Raw genomic sequence first — 8036 nt, forward strand, 5'->3', positions numbered from 1 at the left:
AGAGCAGCAGCTAGCGGCAGTAGCAACAACGACGCAAGGAGCAGCACAACAGCGAAGCAGTGCCGGCGACGACGACGTCGACGAGCGCAGCGGTGGCGCGGCCACGCGTGGGTGGGCGTGCGCGGGGGCACGGCCAGGAAGGCAATGGCGCGACGAGCACGCGACGAGCAGCGGCAGATAGCAACTGTAGTTGTAGCCGGTGTTCTCGCACTCTCTCGTCGCTCTGAAACTGCGGCGTTTTCTTCTCTTCTACCTATTTGCTGTTACAGCAACACATTCTTTCTAGCCTACCGGCCATGTTTGAGCTAATGGCCGCACCATTCCATGGGAGCGAACACCCCAACACTAGCTACTACATGCAGAAAACAAAGACTACGAGCACGTACAAGAATGACTTCTTGTACATTTTTATTCTGTCGAAACTGGAAAAAATCGACACTTGGGTTAACTGAAGAAGGAAGCAGCACGATTCAATGTCTAACAGCAGCAGCTGTGGCACTGGCAGTAGCGACAGGAGCAATAGGGGCCACGGCAGTGGCGGCTACAGGCACGCGCAGCAGCAGCTGTTGCAAGGCAGCGGGCGGGGCGTGGCCGTGGGCAGGCACACACGCGCGAGGGGGCGAACTGGGGCGGCCAGAGACGTAGGGAAAAAGCACGGCCACGACGAGCTCGAGGCCATGGTGGACGATGGCTTCGGCCTCGAACAGAGCGACAAATACGACGACGGATCCGCACGGGAAGGAGAGGGGAATGGTTGGGTGCCTCACCGAGGAGGCACATGATGGCCCGTTGGTGGCTTAGGAGCAGCAGGACGGCGACAATCGTCGCAGACGCGCTGGTGACCGTAGGTTGAAGATCACGACAAATCCGGCGATGTAGGGGCTCCCACCAAGGACTCGAGGGTGTGCATGACGCAGCAGACGACGACGGAGCTGATGGTCTAGCTCCTAGGCGCCAGGGTCAACGGTGGCCGCATGGACGAGTCGAGGCATGGCGATGGCGGCGCGGTTGCGAGCGGAGGGAGAGGAGGGCGATGCGAGGGGAATGGGGAGGGGCCGGCTAGGGTTCCACGCGCAGTGGGTAGATATAGGCAGGGGAACACCGAAGGGCCGTCGGATGGCCGCCACGGCGACGGCCGGTGCAATGGCAGGCATCGGCGCTGCCCACGATCCCCCTGTGAACAGGGAGGGGGAGGCAGTGCGTTTGGGCCGGCCTGGTGGTTAGGTGGGCCAAGTGGCCCAGGGGGAGGGGGTTGTCTCGTTTATTTTTTTTGTTTAATTACTTTTTGTTATTTACCTTTCACTATTTTAATTAATTTCCACAATACTTTAGTTTAGTTAAAATACAAAAGTAGTTTCTAAATTAGTATTACTATTTATACCTCTGCCACAAAAAGTTTCACTCACAAATAAAATAGTTTAACTTTTTAGAAATTATAAAAGGCATTTTGATGGTTGTTTAAGCCATTGTTATATTCCCAAAAGGGGATTTAAACGTTTTACAAAAGTGTTGGGTCACCACCATAATTAGATATGGAATATATGCCACACTTTGAACATTTTATTTTTCATGTTTGAGAAAGTTGAATTTTGGACTTTAATTTGAATTTGAAATTGGACCGAATTCGAACCAACGTGAGTTTAACAATAGTAATCATGATGACATGGCATCATTAGCAGGGAATTACTGTAGCTTAATTATCCGGGGCTACAAAGTATAGGGGATCTGTCATACTCCTTTTGATAAGTAAGAGTGTCGAACCCAACAAGGAGCAGAAGGAAATGACAAGCGGTTTTCAGCAAGGTATTATCTGCATGCACTGAAATTATCGGTGTGATAAGATAATTTGTAACGGGTAACAAGTGACAAGTGTACAAAGGTGCAGCAAGATGGACCAATCCTTTTTGTAGCAAAGGACAAGCCTAGACGAACTCGTATATAAAGCAAAGCGCTCCTGAGGAGACATGGAAATTACCGTCAAGTTAGTTTTCATCATGCTCATATGATTCACATTCACTACTTTGATAATTTGATATGTGGGTGGACTAGTGCTTGGGTGCTGTCCTTACTTGGACAAGCCTCCCACGTATGATTAACCCCTCTCGCAAGCATCCGCAACTATGAAAGAAGAATTAAGATAAATCTGACCATAGCATGAGACATGTGGATCCAAATCAGCCCCTTAAGAAGCAACGCATAAACTAGAGTTTAAGCTTTTGTCACTCTAGCAACCCATCATCTACTTATTACTTCCCAATGCCTTCCCCTAGGCCCAAATCATGATGAAGTGTCATGTAGTCGATGTTCACATAACATCACTAGAGGAAAGAAAACATACATCTCATCAAAATATCGAATGAATACCAAATCCACATGATTACTTATAACAAGACTTCTCCCATGTCCTCAGGAACGAGCAAAACTACTCACAAAGCATGTTCATGTTCAATATCAGAGGGGTAATAAATATCATTCAGGATCTGAACATATGATCTTCCACCAAGTAAACCAACTAGCATCAACTACAAAGAGTAATCTACACTACTAGCAACCCACAGGTAAAAATTTGAGGTTCTGAGGCAAAGATTGAATACAAGAGATGAACTAGGGTTTGAGAGGAGATAGTGTTGGTGAAGATGTTGATGAAGATTGCCCTTCCCATGATGAGAGGATTGTTGGTGATGATGATGGCTTCGATTTCCCCCTCCCGGAGGGAAGGAAGTTCCCCGACAGAGTCGCTCTGCCGGAGCTCTAGATTGCTCCTGCCCAGGTTTCGCCTCGAGACGGCGGTGCTTCATCCCTAAAGATTCCTTATTATTTTTTCTAGGTCAAAACCCTCCACATAGTAGAAGATGGGCACCAGATGATGGCCAGGGGGCCCACAAGCCCTGGGGGCGCACCTTGGGGGTAGGACGTGCCCCCAGGGTTGTGGCCACCTGGTGGGTCCCCTTCTGTAGTTTCTTCGCCCAATATTTTTTATATATATTCCAAAACAATTCTCCATCAAGTTTTAGGAAATTTGGAGTTGTGCAGAATAGGTATCTCAGATTATCTCCTTTCCTGCCCAGAATTCCAGCTACCGGCATTCTCCCTCTTCATGTAAATCTTGTAAAATAAGAGAGAAAAGGCATAAGTATTGTACCATAATGTGAAATAACAATCCATAATGCAATAAATATGAACATAAAAACATGATGCAAAATTGATGTATCAATGGGCATCCAGATCCCGCTATTGGTTATCGACCAAAGAAGTGTCTCGGTCATGTCTCATCATTCTCGAACCCGTAGGGTCCGCACGCTTAACGTTCGGTGACACTAGAGTAATATTGGGATATGTATGTTGGTAACCGAATGTTGTTCGGAGTCCCGAATGAGATCCCAGACCTCACAAGGAGTTCCGGAATAGTCCAGAGGTAAAGATTTTATATGGAAAGTAGTTTTCGGAGTTCCTGAAAAGTTTGGGGGTTCACCGGCAGAGTACCAGGGGGCACCGAAGGGTTCCGGGGGACCACTTGTGTGCGCCATCACTCCTGGAGGCCTACATGGGCTAGGGGCGCACCCTGGCCTTAATGGGGCAGGCGCACCAGTCCCCTAGGGCCCATGCGGCTGGGGGGGCTAAGGGGAGGGGAGGTGCCCCACATGCCTTGGGGGCCAAGCCTCCCCCTGGCCGCCGCCACCTCCTTGGAGGAGGGGCCAGGGCCGGCGCCCCCTCCCCCCTACTACTATATATAGTGGAGGAGATGGAGAGCATATGCACCCTTGTGCCTTGGAGCCTCCCTCCCTCTCTCCTGCTACTTCATTTCCTCCCCAGTTTGTTGCCTTCGGTAGTGCTTGGCATAGCCCTGCCGGAATCACTCCACCACCATCATCATCACGCTGTCGTGTTGTCGGGGATCCCATCTACTTCTCCTCCCTCACTTGTTGGATCAAGAAGGAAGAGACGTCATCGAGCCATACGTGTGTTGAACGCGGAGGTGTCGTTCGTTCGGCACTAGATCGGATTGGATCATGGTCAGATCGCAAAGAGTACGACTATCTCAACCGCGTGTAATACGCTTCTGCTTAACGGTCTACTAGGGTACGTAGGCACACTCTCCCCTCTCGTAGCTATGCATCTCCATGGATAGATCTTGCGTCTGTGTAGAAATATTTTGTTTTCCATGCAACGTTCCCCAATAGATGGCTCATCTTCAGATCAACTCTGATGTCGGCTGTGGTGACACCTTTGTCCCCGGCCAGTTCTTTGTATTCGGCAGCATCATCCTTCGCGCTGATTCGACCAGTCGCCTCGACTAGGTCAAAAACTTTGCCCCATATCAAATCTTCATATTCGGGAGTTTAGAGTACACCACTGACTCCTGTGGCGCCCTCGCCCTCTCTGGACACTACAAAAAAAGACACATCCATGACATTTTGGGCCGAACGAAAAAAAATTGTCATACTTATGACACTTCTATGACGACAATTATGACAAAACCCGGTATCATCATAGATGTGGTGGGATCCTACTTCTATGACAAAAAATCATGACAGAAAATGGGCTTTTCATCCTGAGCGGGCCGGAGACGCAGCTGCATGACATTCTTTGGGCCGTCCATGACGGGAAAAACCGTGGTAGAAGCAAGGGCGAGGAAAATTTCGGCGAGTTCCCGGTTACGGTGGGTGGTCGGGGGCCGAGCGATGCGCATTTCTCTCGTACACGTATGCGCGTGTGTGCGAGACATTGGGCTCTAACTGAACCCGAGCGAGGCGTTGGGCTCTAACTAAATCCGAGCGATTGCACTGCAGGCTACGCGTTACTGAACCCGAGCGATCAATCGATGGCTGTTAACTAAACCCGATCGAGCGATTCCTTCGCTACTGCTGCTAACTGAAGTGGATCGATGCTGCCTCTGGATGAACAGTGAGCGTTGCAGGGGGGTGGATGAACAGTGAGCGGTGGGGGTGGATGAACAGGACCCCGTGGTGTTGCCTCTGGATGAACAGGACCGCGATTGATCGAGCCGGTTGGGGCTGGATGAACAGGACCCCGTGGAGGGCTGGATGAACAGACGACCCCGTGGAGGGCTGGATGAACAGTAGACGGTGGAGGGGTGGATGAACAGTAGCCCGTGGAGGGGTGGTTGAACAGGAGCCCATGAAGAGGGGTGGTTGAGCAGTAGTCGGTGGAGTAGCGCACAGTGGAGGCTAGATGAACAGGAGCTCGTGGATGAACAGTCGCATGTGGAGGCTGGAGGAGGTCGACGGTGGATGAACAGTAGCCCGTGGAGGCTGGAGGAGGTCGATGGTGGAGATGAACAGTATCCCGTGGAGTCCCGTTTTGCGGTACGCCACACCCCTCCCGATGAACAGGACCCCCGTTTCGACCGTAGCGCTCCAACACAAGTCTGTTTCCTCTGTTTTGCGGTACGCCACACCCCTCCCGATCAATAGGACTCTGTTTCGACCATAGGAGGTCCAACCCAAGTCTGTTTCCTCCGTTTTGCAGTACGCTAGACCCCTCCCGATGAACATGATCCCGTTTCGAATGTGGCTGGTCGAACACAAGACTGTTTCCTTCGTTCTGCTGTATGTCAGGCCTCATTTCCATCGCATGTTCCGTCCAAGCCCTCCCGATGAACACGACGACGCATTCCATTCCGACCCAGCCGGTTGGCTCCCCATGAACACGACAATGACATTGTTTCTCCGTTCTGACCCAGCCATGTACACGAGCCTTGGTCATACGTATGCGCGAGTAGGCGTTCGAGACCCCGCCTGTATGTACATACGTGGCCGTATTTACTTTCTTGCACCCTGGCCGCTGTACGTACGTGTACATGCTACGTGCGCGCCTCTACATCGACCAGTATGTACGTACACGTTCGCGACCAGAATGACAACGCTACGTACGCTTCGACTAGGTGGGTCCCGACTGTCAGGCAATTCCTTGCGTGCGAAGATGTAGCTGGTGGGTCCTAGTAGTCAGGGGGCGAATCGTTTTTTTTTGTCCGGACGCACTCCTTGCATGCGAAGATGTAGCTGGTGGGTCCCAGCAGTCAGGGGGTGAATCAATTTTTTTGCCCGTAATATGGACGCACTTCCTTGTGTGTGAAGATGTAGCTGGTAGGTCCCAGCAGTCAAGGGGAAATGTTTTTCTCGCGAAATACGGTGGCCCGTCCAGTGGGACCCTGCTGTCAGGTGGAGGAATCATTATTTTCCACGTAATAAGGAGGTACTTCCTTGTTGCGGCCGTGGACCCAGCTGTCAGCCTCTCCACGTACAGTCCATGTTCGATGGAAGTTGTTCCTTGACCACGTTGACCACGCCGCACCGAGAGCACCAGGACGATGGACGACGGCGAGGCCTAGGAAGGGGAGGACGCGAAGCCGGGGAATACGCGGCAGTGGAAGCCCATGCAGAGAGGAGTACGAGGGTTCACTGGTTTGGCTATGGTGTGAGGCTGTCGTCGCCGCAGGGCCTGGCCAGCGGTGGGAATAGTAGGGGGCGGTGAGGCCTCCGCGGGAGCACAGCCGGCCACGGGAGGCAGGAGCATGCGGCACGACCGACGCTGCTTTGGGCGGCTGGAGCAAGAAGACCAGAGGTTGAAGAAGCACTACAGCCGTTGGATGGACATCGTACGGTCGCTGGAGCTAGAATCGTTCATATTGACTAAGTTGTCAAAGCGCTCCGTCCCCGTCAACTTAGTAGGACCACAAGTCAGCCTCCCACCAAGGTGGGTCCCAGCTAGCAGGGGAGGTATTCATTTTTTGTGCATAATAAGGAGGCACTTCTGGTGGGTCCGAGCTGACAGCGGGGGAAACGTTTTTTTTTGCGAAATACGGTGGCACGTTCGGTGGGTCCCAGCAGTCAGGGGGAAACTTTTTTTTCATGAAGTAAGGTGGCCCATCCGGTGGGTCCCTGCTGTCAGGTGGAGGAATAATTATTTTGCGCATAATAAGGAGGCACTTCCTTGCGGCCGCCATGGACCCAGCTGTCAGCCTCTCCACGTATAGTACTCTTCCGGTGGAAGTCAGTCGTTGACCACGTCACGCCGAGAGCACCAGGGCGATGGATGACGGCAAGGCCTAGGAAAGGGACGCCGCAGAGCTAGGGAAGATGCAGCAGTGGAAGCCCACGCGAAGAGGAGTACGAGGGTTCACTGGTTCAGCTATGGTGTGAGGCTGCCATTGCCGTAGAATAACAGTGGGTGTGAGTGAGTAGAGGGATAGCCTGGCCAGCGGTGGGAGTAGTACGGGGCGGTGAGGCCTCCGCGGCATCACAATCGGCCATGGGAGGCAGGAGCACGCGGCACAACCGGCGCTGCTTTGGGCGGCTGGAGCAAGAAGACCAGAGGTTGAAGAAGCACTACGGCCGTTGGATGGACATCGTACGGTCACTGCAGCTAGAATCGTTTATATTGACTAAGTTAACAAAGCCCTTGGTACGCGTCAACTTAGTAGGCCCCCAGGTCATCCTCCGAAACGGTGAGCCCAAGATATCAGGGGGATGAATCATTTTTTGGGCTGCTGAAGGAAGAATATCCGAGATTGAAGAAGAAGCACGACATCCATTGGATGGACATCCAACGGCCACAGCTGCTAGAACTGTGTGTTGTTGACAAAGCCTTGCATACGCGTCAACTTAGTTTTCTTTAGGGCACACGTTAACTTAGAAGGCCCACAAGTGTGTGGCAGAGAATATATAGCCCATTTGCGATTTGTAAGAATGTACAGCCCATTTTTTTAATTCTAATGAAATTTACTACAGCCCATTTACAGTTTGTTAAAAGTATAACCCAACTATTAGCTAGGATAACGATTAATAATTTCAAACAACCGCTCAAAACAGAATTCAAAAAAAAATCACACATTTTGATGGGATCCGAAATATTTTTATCCGAAATTTCTACTCAGATTAAATATAATTTCAAAATAAAGTTGTATTATGTTAAAATCCAACGAAATATTGCGCGTGCAACAAGTAATGAAATTAAAATTTTCAAATTCCAAAAATAATATATTTTTTAAACTAATTACATGTTTGGTGCCTTTT

Source organism: Triticum aestivum, chromosome 6B (genome assembly GCF_018294505.1).
Source record: "Triticum aestivum cultivar Chinese Spring chromosome 6B, IWGSC CS RefSeq v2.1, whole genome shotgun sequence".
In the NCBI taxonomy this organism is placed as follows: domain Eukaryota; kingdom Viridiplantae; phylum Streptophyta; class Magnoliopsida; order Poales; family Poaceae; genus Triticum; species Triticum aestivum.